Source organism: Panthera pardus, unplaced genomic scaffold, assembly GCF_024362965.1.
Source record: "Panthera pardus isolate Hobbes unplaced genomic scaffold, ASM2436296v1 HiC_scaffold_12, whole genome shotgun sequence".
Lineage (NCBI taxonomy): Eukaryota > Metazoa > Chordata > Mammalia > Carnivora > Felidae > Panthera > Panthera pardus.
The window spans coordinates 89,428,430-89,447,184 of record NW_026526677.1 but is presented as its reverse complement, the minus strand read 5'-3'; the positions used below and the strand labels follow the sequence as shown (position 1 = coordinate 89,447,184).

The following is an 18,755-nucleotide window of genomic DNA, read 5'->3' as shown; positions in this document are numbered from 1 at the left end:
CACAGTGCCAGGCACTTGGGGAGTTATAGAGATGAATAAAACATGGCCCTTTTTCTCAAGAGTTTAACTTTTTGTAGAGAAGACAGCCACAAACACAATGAGGCATAAACGCATGAAAAGTGTCATGAGGAAATAGAAGAGGTTACTTAGGGAAGCTTTACCATGATGGCGATGTTTAGACTGGGTGCTACCAGAAAGGTAGAATTCAACTGGGGGGGTCGTCGAAGGTGGGGAGTGGATGAAGGAGAAATAGTTTGGACGCTGGAGAGCAAAGGTAGGCTTGGGGAGTGTGGAAGACTCAGGGGAAGAATGTTGGTTCAAGAAAAGGTGTGCTGGTAGATGAAGCAGGAGAAAGGTAGATGGGAACAAGATGGCGGAAGGACAGCATGCTGTGCTTGGGATTTTGACCTCATATCCATTTCCAACTGTGTGACCAACGTGGCTTTGAGGGAGGAGACAGATGCTTGGAATGCCAGTGTGATGGGTCGCTGGAGAAGATGATGCTTGCCGTTTTTCTTTGTTTTAAATGTTCTATCTTGAGGAATTTTGTCATGCTTCACTCACAATTTTGTGTTTACATATATCATTGCCTGTTTTGATACCCTTAGCGCGTTTTTGGCAAATATAAAATTTTTCCTCCTCCAGGACATTGTGGGGGCACATCCGGTAAGCCCAAATCTCACACACAAAGACACACAATGTGCTATTTATGGAGCCCTGCCAGTCACACCAGTCAGAAAGTGCCCTTAAACAAAGACAAGGTGCCAAAAGCCTGCAGCCTTGGCCGGTTCCTCTTTCTGCTAGGCTTTCTAGAAAAAGACATCCTTCAGCAGTGCCTGGAGGCCTTCTTGCCGCTCAGAAAAGCTCCAGACACTGAACAGATTTTAGTCAGTTCCCCTAAAGCAAGTGCTACATCAGTACTAAACAGCAACCAGTATATTTCCCTCTCCTGGCCCTTTGAGATAAGTAGGACATGGCTGCAGGCCGTTTCTGCTAGGTAGACTGGGTAATGACCGCGACTGGACTTGATGTCCTGCCCCTGAGAATGGAAACCTCCCCAAGGCTGCGCACTTTCAAGTGAGTGGGTCCTCAGGTGTCTGCCCTCTGCAGGCCAGCATTTGGGCTCTGGTCAGAAAAAGGCTGGACTCAGGGCTCCTGGGTCTCTGCTCTGCTACCCACTCCTCTCCTGAGGACCTGCTCTCTTACAGGTTTTACTCATGAGCAACACAGGAGTGCGCGAGGCTGGTGAGGTCCTCAGGTAAAGAGAATAATCTTTCTGGCCTGTGGGTAAGGCGTTTTGCTGTTCTCTCTTGTCTGTGTCTCTGTAAAGGAGGCAGACATGTATTTTTCTAACCCTCATGTTACTTATTTATTTATTTTTAAAATTTATGTATTTTATTTTTGAGAGAGAGAGAGAGAGGGAGCATGTGAGCGCACAAGCAGGGGAGGGGCAGAGAGAAAGAGAGAGAATCCGAAGCAGGCTCCATGCCATCCGCACAGAGCCTGATTCGGGGCTCGAACTCACAAACTATGAGATCATGACCTGAGCCGAGATCAAGACTCAGACACTAAATCAACTGTGCCACCCAGGTGCCCCTCTAATCATTTTAGATGTGAGGAAACAGAGGCTTAGCAAGACCAGTTCCTATAGGGCCTTGAATGGCCTTCCCAAAAAGATCCTGGTGTTGGCAGTTGGCCCTGGGGTTGAGACAGGCTTCAGTTGCTATGTGAACTTGGCTGTTCTGATATTTTTGATCGCTAGATACCAGACCAGCATCCTGAAAAGTGTTGTACCCCCATCTTGTCAGGCAGTTTCCTTCTTGGAATGGAAGAAGAGGTTCCCAGATTCACAAACCCCCTGCATTGAAAGAGAATCTGGTGGGGCACCTGGGTGGTTCAGTTGGACTTTGGCTTGGGTCATGATCTCATGGTTTGTGGGTCCAAGCCCCACATTGGGCTCTGTGCTGACAGCTTGGAGCCTAGAGCCTGCTTCAGATTCTGTCTCCCTCTCTCTCTCTCTCTGCCCTTCCTATAGCTCGCACTCTGTGTGTCTCTCTCTCAAAAATAAATAAATGTTAAAAAAATGTTTAATAAAAATAAATAAAAAAGAAAAAGAAAAGGACTCTGACTTGCCCACATTTCCCACGTGTTCTCCCCTCAATGACATCCACCCAAACACTTCAGCCTCCTTAGTCTTCTGAAAAACATGGCCCTGGGAGCCCAGCACTCCAGAGGTGCTCTCCAGCCAACCCAAGTGAGATGGACCATTGCCTCCTTCGTTGTACACATCATGCTCTTATTAGCACCCATTAGAACTCATAGGGTGATTCACATTGAGCTGGAGATGACTTTTGTTTTGTTTACAGATGCTAAATAATCCATATATCCCCCCACACACACACTGCCTGCCCTTGAACGGCTTGTTTTCAATTGACCACACGGATGATATGTGAAGGAACTGGGACTCAAATCCAAGACCCTAACTCCACTGTGCTGGGGAGGCATAAATATTAAACAAATCACAAAGCTCCTTCTCCAATATCCTCCCTGCTCTTTGAGCTTCCAGGAACTAAGCAAGGAACTCGGTAAGCCTCAAGGAGCCAAGAAGTCGTCTCCTCAGTGCCTGGGGCAGAGCCCTGGGCTTGAGAGTGAGAGTATACATCCGGGTTATACAAAGTCTCCTCTTCCCTTTTTTAATTTTTATTTCTTTATTTTTTTTAATGTTTTATTTATTTTTGAGACAGAGAGAGACAGAGCATGAACTGGGGAGGGTCAGAGAGAGAGGGAGACACAGAATCTGAAACAGGCTCCAGGCTCTGAGCTGTCAGCACAGAGCCCCACGTGGGGCTCGAACTCACGGACCGTGAGATCATGACCTGAGCCGAAGTCGGACGCTTAACCGACTGAGCCACCCAGGCGCCCCTTCTCTTCCCTTTTCTTAAATTTCTTTTCTTTTTGAACCATTTGGGTTTGGTTGTTTTTATATATACAAAACAAGAACTCCTGCAAAATAAAAACAAAGACAAAAACGTGGGCGGCTCACTATGTATCAACATATATAAAAAAATAAATATATAAAAATGCATCCTTGAGAAAGGCGAAATAGATATAGGTCATCTTACCACTTGCGCAGAGAGGATGTCTGGTGGACGGAAGTGATGAATACGAATAGGGCAAGGAGCCGCTCAAGAGCCCCCGGGGAAGCTTCCACAGAAATCCTGCTTTGCATTCTGAAGACTCAGCATCCCTGCTTTCCAGACCTCTCTCCCCAGCAAGGAGAGAAGACAGAGGGCAGCCTCCAGAAGACTCTCTCCTTGCACTTCTCAAGAAGAATCTCAGACCCCAAGTCAGCACACATCTTTCTCCCCTAACTCTTACTGTCCCTGGTCAATACTTTGTTTTTTGTTTTTTTGCCACTTTCGTCCATGAACATGGCTCTCTCCCTCGCTGACACAAAGTTCCCGGGAAACCTGTTCTTGATCGGAGTCCTCATTCCATCCTCCACAATTGCTCAAGCTCCAAAGCTATAGAGCTTGATAGCTCGTCCATAGAATAAATGAATGATTAAGACTGAGTGTCCTTCCTTTGCCTCGTATAACCTTGTATAACGTTGGATGCCTCCTCCCCTGCCAAGCACTACCATCCTCCAAAAGAAACTTTCTTGGAAGACTTTCAGGCGGTGTGCTCGAGATCAGGCACAAGCTGTATGTGGCATCTGTAGTTTTCCTTCTTCGGCTGCCTCGGCACCCCAGCAGTGACGTCATATCCACAGAGCACTCCATGCCTCCCTACTAGGGGCCATCATGCACTCCGTGCCTTCCTACTAGGGGCCCTCATGCATTCAGCACCTTCCTACTAGGGGCCACCGTGCACTCCGTGCCTTCCTTCTGGGGGCCACCATGATACACAGGGCCCCCCATACCATGCCATGAGCTAAGGACAACGCTGAGTGTCCCACCCCCAACAGTGGTCATGGCCGTGCCTCTATTCTGAAGACCAACAGTGACTAGTTTGTTACATAGTCCGGCCAACGTTCTTCCCTTAGGGCTACGGCCCCTGTGGTATCCAGTAGACTCTTGGAGGATACCCTCACCGCTCTCTCGAGCATGTACAGACTTGCCGGAACCCCACAGAGCATGCAATTCAAGCCAAGACAGCTGACCAGAGAAGGAAGGGATGGTGGATGACCTTGCCTTTCATACTCATCTGTTTGGGGAGCAGGTCTGGGTTGGGGACATGGCAGGACAGAGGACCAGAGTCATGCCAGAAATGTTTGTAGAGGGAAGGGCTTCAATGTTGCAGCGACACCGGCCTTTGCTTTTCCAGGGTTTCTCACACCAATGTCTCAGACACTTTGTTCTAGATTCTCGGTTGCTCACAGGTGTCCCCATAAAATCAGAAGTCAAGACAAATGAGTTTGCATGTTTTCAGCTGGTCACCCCTGTGCTCACTGAATGCTCTGGGGAAGGGGGGAGGGGTGGGCAGGTAGAAAATTCCCCTTGCGCAGATACCGGGCAGGTACTTTTCCCAGGCTCACATATTTGTGAGGCTCAGCTCCTGAACTCAGGCGCAAACCCGGGCTCTGGAAATTGCCAACTTCTGCCATGACAAAGCACAAGTATCCTGGGCCAGTCCTGTGACCTTGAAGTTGATGCCTTTCCACCACATTAGCTGATGTGACGTGAACAGTCCTTTTCCACCCTGGTGACCAGCCCTGTCCTCAATACATGGCTCAGAGATTTACCCACAACTAATACTGTCGCTCAGCCTTCAGTACCCATAGTGCCTATAGGACCATAAACCCCAGGCCCTCCCAGAATATCTCAGAACTTGGACCCCAAAGAGTGGGTTTCACTGGCCTTCCAGCCAGGCCCCTGCTGTTTCTTGGATCCCACCGTGACCTTGGGTGTAGGTAATGAGGATCTCATTCAAGGGGAGGAAACGTGCTTTAGAATAAGGGCCCCAAATTTCAGGGTGACAGCCTCAGGGAACTTGGGTAGTAGGAAAAACACTGAACTTGGAGCCAGGAAGTCTGGGTTTGAGGTCTGCCTTTGCCACGTCATAGCAGTATGACGTTGGGGTGGTTACATAATCCTTGAGTCTCAGCTTCCTCATTTGAAAAAGGGACAAATTATAATTGCCTTATTTACACAATATTGTGTACAAGTTCCTTGCTAAGTGCTACATAAACATCACTTAGTATTATTATTATTATCATGTGTAATACTAAGATCAAATTTAACCAGGGAGTAGGAGATCCTGGTTTGAGTCCTAAGTCCTCCACCGATGCACAGCAGAGGCCACACTATGCTTTCCCCAGCTGGGATGTGAGGATGGGGACAACTGTCCCCAGTGGCCCCAGGGACTGCCGGGGGCTGTGGAAATGGGGGTGGTGGGTGGCTGGGATGTTCTTTGGAGATTAAAGAACACAAACAGGGCCTGACCTAGGCTCAGGTAGTATGATATAAGGCTGTTGCTACCCTCAGGTAAAAGAATCCCAGCAATGAGCTCTCCTCTTTGAAAAAGACTTAGCATTGCTTTATAACACAACCATCACAGTAGCTTCCCTTTATCTGTCTCATCCAAAAACACTTTCATGACCCTTATGTTATGTGGTCATCCAAACAAAGGAAGGTAGCTGCAGAGAAGGGCATGTGATGACCCCGGCCTCATGACCCGAGGCTAGGTTAACAGTCTTGTCCTCATTACCCGAGCAGCCCTGGTGTCCTGGAAGACAAATGATTTGAGCATGGGCAATTCTTGTTCCCACCTTTATTTGTGCAACCCCACCCCTTTTCCTCCTGACCTCACCCATCCTCCCTGGCTCATTAGACAGAGGCTATGAATGCCCACTGCTGTAGTCCTATCTTGGCCCGCAAATCCTTCAGCAGAGGAGAAAGAGCCCACCCAGCCACTCTCACTAACAGCTTTGGGGCTTGGTTTCTTCTTTTACAAAAGGACACTGGGGCAAATGATCATCAGGTTCTCTTGAGATAACGGGAAGCTTAAAACTGCCCAGTAAGTATTTTCTAATGTTACTACAAAAGGAAGTAGGGTGATCTTCTTCTGTGTCCCTGTAGAATTTGACAGATACTTCATATGACTCTCCAATCCCCTAGCAGGTGCTTCCACCATCAGACAGATTTAGGGCAGCTCATCCAAAACCCACCATCTAGTAAGTGACCATGTCCCATGACCCAATAAAAATCTCAACATTGCCAGAGTGTCAGGGGAAGAACTGAGCATCTGTGGTCAGGGAGAGGGGGAATGCAGGGAGGAGAGAGTCTGAACGCACTCTAGACAAAGCCTAATACCTTTGGGTCTTCACACAAAGAGTGATGGATGTATGCGAAGAAAATAACAACCCCAAGTGCACTGTGAATCAAGCATTTTCTAGGGGAAGGGCAGCAGACTTCAATATCTTAGTCCATTGACTATGACCTTCCTTCTTGTTCAATAGCCAAGACTAATAACCACCCAGTCTACCTACAACTAATGCCCTTTACTGGATTCCAGGTGCACTTAGCAATGTTCCAATCATGATATGGCTTCCCATGTAGGTCTCTCCCTGTAGGGAGAAATTTGTTGACCATGCCGTCTGTGAGTTCTAGTTTCTGGTGTTCACTGAGAATTAATAAGTTAGCATTTTTGTCTAGACATTAGGAAGCTAGATTTTAATGGGTGCCCTTGGGAGATGGCTGTGCTTGCAACCAAGTGACTGAATTTGCAAGGACCTTGACAGATGTTCTAAGCTTTGTCACTTTTTGGGGTCTCTGGAAAGGCAGAGATCTGTCCTCCTCAACGGAGATTCAACCTCACAGGAGACGCCCAACCATCACCATTAGCTGTGTTCTCGTTCTATATACACTTGTATAACTATTTATTATTTATTTGTTACCATGAGGGTAGGCCCCTCTGTAGGCAGAGAATATAGCCTCATTCATCATTGCACATCCAGAACTGGCACAGAGCCTTCTGCATAGCAAGGGGTCAGCAAATGTCTGCAGAATAGATTATTAAAAATGAATGCATGACTTGAGTATAAAGAGGGTGAATTAAAGAAATGCTTCTACTTTTGTTCTCCCCTGAAACCCCAATAAAATAACAATTTTAGAAAAGGCATTAACCCTCAAGGGTAAGAAGACTGGACAAGAGACAATAACAACAACATTTTTGAAAACCAGAAAACAGATGTGTTCTATGCTTGTATAGGAAAAAAAAACAGGAAACAGCAAATTCACCCTTTAGAATCCCAAAAGATTTAGCTATCTATAACACTGTCTACCTCCAGAAGTTGGGGTAGGAGATGAATGAAGCAGCTCACACAAGGAGGGTTCATTGAGGCTGTTCAGGAAAGACAGTAGTTAGATTTCCAGATCCCCTCTCTGCATAGGCCCAGGCAAAAACAAAAACAAAAACAAAAACAAAAATTTCTCCTGGCCCTCTCTTGCACTGGTCTAGAGATTTATTCCCGGAAATGGTAAAGTAAATGGCCCCTAGACAGAGGGACACACGGCACCATTAAAGATGGGCTTATCATACCCTGAAAAAAAGAAGAACTAAGTAAACATATGCATAGTAGATAGCCTCCAGTTCTCTTCCCCAGCCTGACTTCAGAGGCTAGCAGTCAGTATCAGACACTCCAAACAGGAGATTGAAAGAGTTGCTCCTGAAAACTCAGATCACGTCCTAAAGAGAAACTGCTATCAGGGGTTCCTGCAACGAAATGGCCCAGCCAGAGTTTGTCAACACCATCTTCTGCCCCAGAGCTTCCTCTTAGCAGGTTACCCGATATCCAAGGAGCTAAAACAGACAGACACGTAAAAGCCTCTTGGAGGAAGTGGGGACCAGGCAGGAAGAAGAAAGCTTCAAGTAGAAAGAATGCTACCCTCAAGAAATGAACCTTAAGGGACACCTGGGTGGCTCAGTTGGTTTGGCTCAGGTCATGATCTTACTGTCCGTGAGTTTGAGCTCCACGTCCGGCTCTGTGCTGTCAGCTCAGAGCCTGGAGCGTGCTTCAGATTCTCCGTCTCCCTTTCTCTGCCTCTCCCCTGCTCATGCTCTCTCTCTCTCTCTCTCTCTCAAAAATAAATAAAGATTTAAAAAAACTTTTAAAAAAGAAAAAGAAATGAACTTAAGAGAATAAAAATGGGGGGTTTTGGAAATTAAAATACAATAGCAAAACCCAAAATCTCAATGGATAGTTCAAAAGACAAAGTTGAGGAAATCTTCCCGAACACAGAGCAAAAAACACAAAGAGATAAAATTGGAAGAGAAAAGATAAAGAAATATGAGGTTTCTGAGGTCCAGTATCTAAGTGACAGAAATTTCAGAACAAGAGAATGGGGAAAACAGAAGAAGAAAATCATCAAAGAAGCATTGCAAGAAAATTTCCCAGAATGGAAGGCAATGATGGAACGGTCTGCCTAATGCCCAGGACAATGGATATAAATAGTCCCACCACAAGTCACATCATTGGGACACTTCAGAACACTACAGGCAAGGAGAAGATCATGCTCATTTTCAGAAAGGAAAAAGAGGACATATAAAAGGATCAAAAATGAATCTGGTTTTGGACATCTCAACATCATCAAAAGATGGAAGGAAAATTAAGACATCCCTGTAACATTCTGAAGGAAAATGGTTTCCTTTTTTTTAGTTTATTTATTTATTTTGAGAGAGAGAAAAAGAGAGAGAGAGAGAGAGAGAGAGAGAGAGAGAGAGGCAGAGAGAGAATCCTAAGCAGGCTCCACATGGGGCTCAAACTCGTGAGCTTTGAGATCATAACCTGAGCTGAAACCAAGAGTCAGATGCTGAACTGACTGAGCAACCACCCAGGGGCCCCTCAAGGAAAATGATTTCTGATTTAGAATGCCATACCTGGCCAAGCTGTCAATCGAACAGAATAGAGATATTTCAGATATGCAAAGTCTCCAAAAAAAAAATGTACCTCACGTGCTCTCTTTCCCAGGACAGAACTGTAGAATATTTTCCTCCAAAGTGAGAGAGTGAACCAAGAAATAAGCAAACAGGAGACTCAGGAAATGGGGTGCAGTAAGAGAGAGTGGAAGGGACAAGAGACACCCCCAGCAGAGAGGGCCACCCATGTAGACCAAAGGGAGCACAAGACTCCAGAGGAGAGTTCCCCAAGGGATGAAACCAACAGGACACCTGATGTATCTGGACATTTGTTTTTTAATCTTTTAAAATTGTTTTTATTTTGGGACATCTTGAGAAGAGCTTGAAAGCGTAGGTGGAAATTTTTTCACCGAGGTTGGTGATAAGAGCCAACCAAGAAGAGTTAGTGATGCCAGGGAAACCCAGAACTTGTGAGAGATTGAAAAAGTAGTCTGACTGCATAGATCAGCTACAATCCAACCAGAATTTTACAGACATATGAGTATTAACATGGACTGTCTGATGGAAATTCTGACAAAACTCCACTGGGAAGATGGGAAATGAGAAGGGAGAACATATGTGGTAGAGGTGGGGGAGGAATGGGACCAAAGTTCCATCTTAGTGTTCCATCCAACACTTCTGGGAAGTTGGAGAGACTCTAAAACAGAAGCATCTAGAAGTATTACTACAAATGTGTCATTTAGAGATGTGTGGTGAAACCAAGGAGAAAAAATAACAGAGATGAAAGTAGGAGTGTCTGCAGGTTGGGAGAGGGGGGAGGAGAGGGGGCGGCCTGGCTGTTTTCCTAACTATCCAGAACATATGCACATGTGCTTCGAACATACGCACATATTACTTTAATAAAACAAAACTAAAGATGAAAATGAATGAATGCCTAATTGTTCGAGAGAGAGAGAGAGAGAGAGAGAGAGAGAGAGAGAGAGAGAGAGAAAATCTCTTCCAACCACTAGATGGTGCTATTGGCCACTTGTGAAACCGGCCTGGGAAGGGCCCCGCTGGTCAGGCATTTCCAAGGAGTTTTCCATAAAGCAGAATGAGATTTTATCAATAAAATTAGGAAAAAAAATTAAATTGTTTATCTTCTTTCATCTTCAAATATCATCCTTCTTCATGGACCTGGATGAAAAAATCATTTGCCTTCGGTGGTGTGATAATTGAAAGCGCAACGCTGGGGACAAAATCCAGAACCTTCTAGCTTGTTGAGTGCCCCACCTTCTAGGAGCACAGATGCTGATTCAATAAAATCAACTGTGCAGCCAATTGTGGTAAATATCTCTCTCGGGCACTGGGGCCTGGACTCATGGATAAGAGGAAATTCAGGAACGGGAAGCTTGTTTTAGGAAAGCCTAAGAGCCAGGTGGTGCTAATGTGAGAAATCAAAGAAATTCAAAGAAAACTGGAGTTGGGATCCTCCAGTGACAGCTGGGATACTTATCTATTCAGGAAGCAGAGACATAGGCATGGAAATCAGGCATGAAGAAAGGCCTATTTAATACATTCTGCAATTACTAATGACACCTCGATAGCCTGATTGATGTTGTTTTTCTCCCCCTTAGTTCTGTTTCCCTTGACTCTTCTGGATCCGTGGTCTGCAGGAACTGTGGGTACACATTTCTTACCCTCTGCTGTGCTTGAGCACAAGACTTCCTAAGATAAGCACCACTAAAGAAATATTTTATTAATGAATGAACCTGATACACGAACCACAATGTTTTCCTGCCCCTCATCCTTTCAGCGTGGTGCAGCCCCCCACCCCCACCCCCACCCCCACCCCCAGAGCTACCCTCCAGCCATCTTGTCCTGCTCTGGATCCTCCCCCTCCTCCTCCCTCAAGCCGGATGTGAGCCCAGTCCCCAGCTCTGGCTTCTTGTCCTCTCTGCAGATGACAGCCGGAAATCTGCACTTGGGTCCCTGACTCCTTCCTCAACTCAGGCCTTCAGTCCTTCCTCTTCTCAGACAATTTTCTTTAGGAGATTTGTCAGCCTTAAGTTAGCAGGCACCTCATCTACAATCAAACTCTGTGTCTCTCTTTCCCCGGGCCACCTGCGCCTTCCCAGGAGCCACACATACATCCAGTAAGCATTTGCTGAATAAAAGGCGTGACGCCGGACGCTGGGAATGGAAGGATTTGAAACCCCAAGGTCCCCACCCCCAAGAAACTTGCAGATTGTAGGTAGAGGAAGACAGATAAAGGAACTCCCAGCACCCCGCGATCAGGGCTTTAGCGGAGGGAAGCGGAAGGGGAACGGTGCTCTCCTGATCCCAGGGGAGTCCGGGAAGCCTACTTGGCACAGCTCAGCGACAAGCCATCCAGTTCCACCCTCTCTTCTCCCCGCTCCCCAGATGCTACCAGGCACTGGATCTGCTGAGTCTGCCTCAGCTGTGTTTTCTACCGCGTGTTCTCTCGCCGACCCCAGCGTGCGTAGGCATCACTTAGGGATTTTGTTCGAGTGAAGCTGGTCTCTGAGCAGGACTGAGGTGGAGGCTGGAGTTCAGTAGTTCGTACAAGCTCCCCGGAGTGGGGCTCCTACCGCTGATCTGTGAACACCCTACGGGTCGTGGGGTTCTTTCTTGCGACCACCAAAGCCCAAGCGTGCACCCCTGCCTCTGACCCCTAGACAGTGCCATCCGGCAGCCCGCACCCACCACCCCCCCAACCATAGTGCCTATTTAAAAGAAATGAGATCAGATTTAAAAGTCATTTTGTTACTCGCAGTAGCCACGTTTCACATGTTCAACGACCACACGTGCCGTGTTATAGAAGCACAGATACGGAATGTTTCCTTCGTCGCAAAAGTTCCGTTGGGTGGCGCTGCTTACTCTCTCTGCACCTAGACTGGTCACTGGCGGAACTAGTTACATACGGCCTGGTGCCCTCACCAGACCGTAAGCTCCTTGAAGACAAACTCTGTGTTTGTCTTGCCATTTTTCCTATCCCCAGAACCTAGCCCGTAACCGTTTTCTCATTTGACAAAACTTGATTCGTCGCCTACTATGCACCAGCAGGTGGGACCAGTGGAGCTTGTAGGGGTGAAAAGCACGAACACGACCTCTGCGCCAGCACAGGTCCCAAGATCGGTGCTCAGTCATCATTTGCTGAAAGGAATACACGAATCAGTTATGTACCAAACGCCTCGGGGAAAATCTTCGTGAGAAATGACTTTCCCCTATTTCTCCCCGACTCAGAAATCTTCACCGGTCACCTCCCCTCTGCCGAAGCAAGTCCACGCTCCGTGGCTTGGGACACAAGGCGCTTCCGAGAGGCACAGTTGCAGCCAGTATGGCTGGTGCGTTGGTGTGCTAGAACCGCCGTAGCAAAACACCACACACTGAGGGGCCTGAGCAGCAGATTTACTTCTCACGGGTCTGGAGGATGAAGTCCAAGATCACGGGGCCAGCATGGCTGGTTTCTCCTGAGGCCTCTCTCCTTGGCTTGCGGACAGCTGTCTTCTCTCTGCGTCCTCACGTGGCCGTTTCTCTGCGTGCACCCCACCCCCCGCCGGTGTCTGCGTGCCCCAATCTCCTCTTCTTATAAAGACGCCAGGCAGACTGGATCAGGGTCTATCCCAACAGCGTCATTTTAACCTAATCATCTCTTGAAAACATTGTCTCTAAATACAGCACCCCTGGGGGTATACTGGGGGTTCAGGCTCCAACATAGGAATCTGGGGAGTGGGGTGGGGGACACCATTCACCCATAACCGTTAAGAATATGATTTTGGAATCTCACAAAGCTGGGTTATGAAAGTCACTATTAATGACTGTGCCCATAAGAGGACACTTGACTTGTCTGAGCCTCAGTTTCCTCATCGGAGAAATGATGATGATACTACCTTCCCCTGGGGTCTTAAGATGAAAGCATCTGCTTATGTGGACTGCTTAGCTGAGCTCAGAGGTAATAGGCACTCAGCTCATTACAGTCACTTGACATCAACCCTCCCTCACACTTTCCCTGCCCTATCCCCTGACACCAGTCCCTCCCTCAGGTCCCCGACACACACACACACACACACACACACACACACACACACACACACACACGTAAGCCTTGCCTTCCCGTGCCTTTCTTCATACAAACCCTACTCCCTTCCATATTCAAACCCTAGTCTTACTTCAGGGCTCACATCAGATGCTCCTTCGGTCCTTAGGCAGATGTCAGCTCTCAGCTCCGATTCTCCAAGCTTGGTTAGCATTACCCTCTGTTCTACACCATCATCCCATCCAATTAGCACCTATGAAGTAGAACCCAAGTTGTTAATTTGTCTGCTAACTTTTCCTGCATAGAGGCTGACCCTCCCAACTGAATGGTGAGACATCGTAGATCAAAGCCGCCATTATACTTATTAGCTTTTCTCACAGCACATATCAATGTGCTCAGAAGAGTTTATGAGTGCAAAAATACTGATATATGGGCAATATTCACTGATTGAATAAGTGTGTGTGTGTGTGTGTGTGTGTGTGTGTGTGTGTGTGTGGTCTTAGCATAAAGAAATCATGAGAAAGAAAAACACCAAATTCAGGCTATTGATTCTCTCTTGAGGGATGAGGAGCTAATCCAGGGTGGGTTCACAATCTCAGCAATCTTGTGTTTTGCTGTTTAAACTGGGTGGCATCTTCACAATTATCTGTGATACTATTCTCATACCATTTTGAATTCTTAACTATTTCAAGTTAGTACTCATTAGTCGACACATGTCTGTTGTTGCTAGGTTGACTCATTAACATATCCAACTAATATGTGAGGAATTCTTCTGCCATGAGTGAAAATACTTACAATATTTGTCTTAGAAGAGTTTTAGTTAGGACTTCAGAGTAGAGCTCTTTTAATTAATATTTTAGGTGGCCGGAAATATTTATGAGACATTACCAGCCTCATAAATGCAAATCGAATTTCTATAAATAGGAGAAAAGATAATTTCCTGTGTGTCATATTCTAAAAAGAAAACTTTAATTGTGATTCACCTCCCACTCAGTGAAGGCAGGTAAGAGAAGCTGATAAAGGTGGACAGAGGCAGTACTCTAATTAACAGTGATAACACCCTTGAATTCCCAGTGCTTTCAAGTACTGCCTCATCAATTTTTGGACACTGAAAGACGCACCCAGCATCTTCCAAGCCCCCAGAGCCATTCTTCAATTGTATCTCTTATCCTCAGATGTTGCCCGGGCTCTCTGGGAGACTTGGGCATATGGAAAAGTGAAGGCTCACCTAAATGTGCAAAAACCAGTCAGGACGAGAACCCCCATATCTCTGATTTTTCAGATCCAGACCAAGAACTGGACCCAGGTTTTCTGTCCCCTGGCCCAAGGTCCCATCGCTGTGAGAATATTTACAGAGCAACATTTCCCAGACCACCCTATGTTTTGCCTCAAAGTCAGCCAGTCTCTCCCCATTTGGCAGAAGAAATCCCATAGTTTTTTACGCTGGATCCAAAAGCAACAGTTAGGCTCATAGGCTCACAGGCTCTCATAGGCTTGGTAAATGTGTATAAAGGATGTCATCCAGTCCACAGGGCTATACAGTCAAGGCTTCTCCCAAGAGCTAGGAAATTAAGGAATTAAGAACTGTCTTCTCAGAGTGTTAAACTATTAGATCAATGTGTAATGAATGAGCAGGAAGACAGGCTAAATCCCCCAAGGGGACTTTGAGATTTCCTACTCAGTGAGGGTTAATTGCAGCCGCACTGAATGACCCTGCTACAGACAGAGAGGAGGGGGGCGTCCAGCATGTAAACCCCGGCAGGGACCCTCCGTGCTCTAACTCTGGGTAGTGGGACGTGTGCACGTTGGCTGCTGTATTCCACAACAGGAGCCCCCGGGGGGGTTGCCCTCATGGCTCCCAGTGCCATGTCGCTGTCACATTGCTGTGCTCTCACAGGAGAGGAATGACTTGGTGCACGCCCCCCCCCCCCCCCCCCCCCCGCCCAGTCCCACTAACAACCGATTGTCTCCTTGTGATTTAATAAACCGGCTTTCCTGTTGTTGACAGTGTTCACTTGATACATATTCATTGAGCACTCCTGCTAGGTGCTGGGGACTCAGCAGAGAACAAGTCAGTCACAGTCATTGCCCCAGCAGAGCCTACAGTCTCATGGACACCGGTCTCACACCCTTGATCAAGTGTGCCTGCCGGCAGAGAGGAGACACGCTCAGGGCCTGGAGCAGGGGTGCCGAACCCCATAGGCTGGTCTGCCCTGAATGGACGGTCCTCAGAGAAGCCTGCCGGCGCCTCCCCAGACAGCAGGCCTCTCTGCAGGGGATGGCCCATCTGCAGTTGCCTTTCCTGCAGCTCCCACTAATTAAAGAATAAACGCATGCAATCAGTCCTCCAGGCAGGGAGGAACCCCAAAGGGCAGGCAGTGGCTCTACTCCGCCTAGGTGTGCATTCAGCTTGGGCTCTAAGTCGATGGGAGACTTCTCTGAGCGGAGGGAGCATTTCCCCTTTCCTGCTATCCCTACCCAGGCCCAGGTCACATGTCCCCGGAAAGGCCGGTTAGACGGTGAGCAGAGAGCCCTGGGATCAGAGCAGACCTGTTTCCTGTCTCTGGACGGGACCACTGCCCTCACTGCGCCCACAGGAGCGGGAGGGCGAGGAAGCAACAGCAGCGAGGTGACTGAGCAGCCCGTCCAGGTCTCTGATCCAAGATTTCTGCCCTTCTAGTTTCTTCCTTTCCTCTGCTCCACCGCACCCACTCAGCACGCGCGCGCTCACACACACGCACAGGCGCGCTCACACACAGGCACACGCGGCGCTCACACATGCACATGCAGGCGAGCTCACGCACATGCACACGCGGGAGGGTGCGCGCGCACACACACACACACACACACACACACACACACTTGCACAAGATCTCCATCCTTTGCTTCTCTGCACGGCCAGAAGCACCCCCAGTACCACCAGCCCGGACGCGGCAGGGAGGGGGCGCGAGGGAGGGGACAGCTGTCCGCCCCCTCTCCTCGGGTGCTCTCCGCACCTCCCAGATCCGATTCATTCAGAACCGCTGCGTCCAGGCCCGCCCGGGAACCCCGCCCCACCCTCCCGCCCCTCCCGCCTTTGCCCGGGGCCCTTTAAGTGGGTTATTACACGTTACACAGAGTCCTCCGTCCTGGGGCAGAAGGGGAGGAGAAGCGGGGGAGAGAAGCGGGCGGAGGTAGGAGAGGGGGGAGAGACGGAGGGGAGGGGGGAGCGCGCGCGAGAGAGCGAGAGCGTGAGCAGAGCCTCCGGCTGCCGGAGGAAGGGAGTGACTGAGGGGCTGGCGCGGGAAGGGACAGGATGGCTTAGCCTCTGGCCACAGGACCCCACGCCAGGGAGAAGCTCTAGGTGGACTCCGAGGCTGTGGTAATGGCTGGGGCTGGAGAGTCCCCGCGAGGGCCCTGAGCGCCCCTGCACCCAGAAGTTAGCATCAGTGGGACTTGGAAGCTCCCATCTCAACAAGTAAGTTGCCTTCTTTTCCTTCTGCATTTTTAACCCCCGCCACTGGTTCTGGAAGGCTGGATGGGTACCCTCAAGGTGCCCCTTGCCCTGGCAGTTAGCTTTTGCCAGGCATCTGCCACTTTGGGAGCCCATGGGGACTCAGTGGAGGGCTGAGGGCCGGTTTAAAGTTCAACCAGGAAATCCGAGCTCCCCAGAGCCGGCAGGTGCCCCGGGCATTGGGAGTTCAGTCTTCAGAGGGTTGTAAACATCTCAGTGCAGGTGCTGCAACAGGGTTACCTGGGGAGGGGGAGGGGGAGGGGGAGGGGGAGGGTTCCCCCCCCCCCCCCCCCCGCAGTGGAATGAGAAGCCAAGGCAGGGTGGGGGCATCATCTACCCGCCCCCCCCACCCCCTCCCCGGGGTGAGGGTTCTGCCTTCATACCCGGGTGTAGAGGGCTGGGGGGAGGCGGCCAGCTCCCTCAGCCTTTGACTCTCAGCTGACTCTTGCTTTCTTTTAAGTCTGGCCACATTGGAAACGTGGCCTTGCTCTTTCTGCCCTCCTTGCCGCCTGGTCACTTCCTGGAAGCTGGCAGGGATGGCTCCTGGGACCAGGTCTGGCCCCCAAAGTTCCAGGGCCTACCCTAAACACCAGGTCGGGGAAGGCTAGCCCAGCACCTGTTCTGAGAGCCCTCTGGAACACCAGAAGATCAACAGGCACATGACTGTTTGCTCTGTGTCAGAATGGGCCAAGCGCTTTGCTCTCTTTTGATCCTTTTAACAGAACCAATATTCACATCTGCCTTCTCCGGCTGAGAAGCTGCAGCTACGTGGGGCTGTGTAACTCGCGGGAGGTACCCAGCTCACAAGTGAGATTCTCACCTGGGCCTGACTCCAAAATGTACCTTTTTCTCACCGCTAAGCTAACCACATCATAGGGCTTTCTGGTTCACAAAGCACTTTTCCCAGTGGGAGAGAAGCAGTGAAAAAAAAGCTAATATTTATGGAACCAAGTACTGAGCCAGACACATTCACATGAGTTCATCTGGATGCCTGTCCCGCGGGGTGGAGGTCATTCGCCGGCTTTACAGATGAGACCACAGCTTTAGAGTTCTGAGCGGGAATAATGGCAGAGCTATTATCTCCTAAACCCTTGTCCTCCGACTTCAAAGCCAGACTCTTTCCACTATTAAACAGTAACCCCGAAAGGTAAGCTGGCCTTCCCAATCCCAACCTTTTCCTCAAAGCCGGGTGTAAATCCTATCAGCTGGCTGATGAGGCTCAGGGGCGCCCTAGAATCTGGTGGAAGAACCAAGCAGGGTGTGGATGGTGTGGAAGTTAGGGGGAGGAGGCCTTCGTTTGGGCTCTGGCACAAAAAGCTTTGTCACCTTGCCTGGGATTTTAAACTATTGATCTGACCTTAGATGGCCTCACGCACTCAGGGTGCATGCTTCTTGGCCGTAATATTAAGGAATTGTCGTTTATTGAACGCTGACTACATGACATTGGGCATTTTGTGTATGCGATGGGGTTGTCTCTTCTTCCATCAGCTGTTTCTCCTACTCCCCCCTTCTCACCTCTTCCCATCCCCTGTACCATCCTGGACCCAGACAATCTGAAACGGAGTTCACAGAGTAGAGACTTACAGCCCGAGGCTAGAAAAAGACAACCTTCTTTTACCTTGGAAGGAGTATGTTGGGCCATTTGTTACGTGTTTATTACTTGTCAGGCTCTGCATATTAATTATGAGATTGATAATATGTTATTACAGCAGCCTAAATTATCAGAACAGCACCAGGGTCACCACCGAAGGGGGAAACATCACATAGAGAGCGTGTCTGCACATTCCACAGTCCTCCCTATCTCCCTGAGCCGTGTTCTAGATACACTATCTAGCTCTCTGGCTGAAAGGGGACCACTCACACAGACTTCTGTCCTCTCCAAAAGCCACTACAGTCTGCCAGTACTCCTCACAGGCAACATGTCTTATTGAAGTAGCACGCCTGCATTAGACATGGGATGAATGAACTAACTCCATCCAGCAAGCAGTGGGGACAGGATAAGCGATAAGCATGAGCAAAGAGAAGGGGCTGGTCCGAAAACTCTGCTGCCTTCTCTGGGGATGCAGGCAGATCTCAGCGGGATTCCCCAACAGGGGCACCCCTGAGTCTGCGGGCACATCCTGAGCAGAGCCCAGCTCTCCCACTGTGGAAACATCAGCATGGCTCTGTCACAGACATTCTCTCTGCCCCAGTGTCCCCGGCCAGCTGAGTGGCAGCATCCCTTTGGGGCTTCCTGCAAATGCCTGCCGGGGTTTCGTGTCCAGAAATTCAGGAGACTCCAACACTGCCGTAGTCCCCTGTGACGGAGTTAACCCCACAGCAGGGAAGAGACAACCAGATTGTCCATTCTCCACTTAGCATTTG

General features: G+C 48.9%; 1 protein-coding gene across 1 annotated transcript in view; it reads left to right on the top strand.

The window, feature by feature from the left end:
* Positions 1-16,079: 16,079 nt before the first annotated feature.
* Positions 16,080-18,755, top strand: part of KCNJ5 (potassium inwardly rectifying channel subfamily J member 5) — a 29,457-nt gene continuing 26,781 nt past the window's right edge. The window contains exon 1 of the mRNA XM_019421402.2: positions 16,080-16,355. The gene's annotated coding sequence lies outside the window, so the exon portion shown is untranslated. The remainder of the gene's footprint in view (positions 16,356-18,755) is intronic.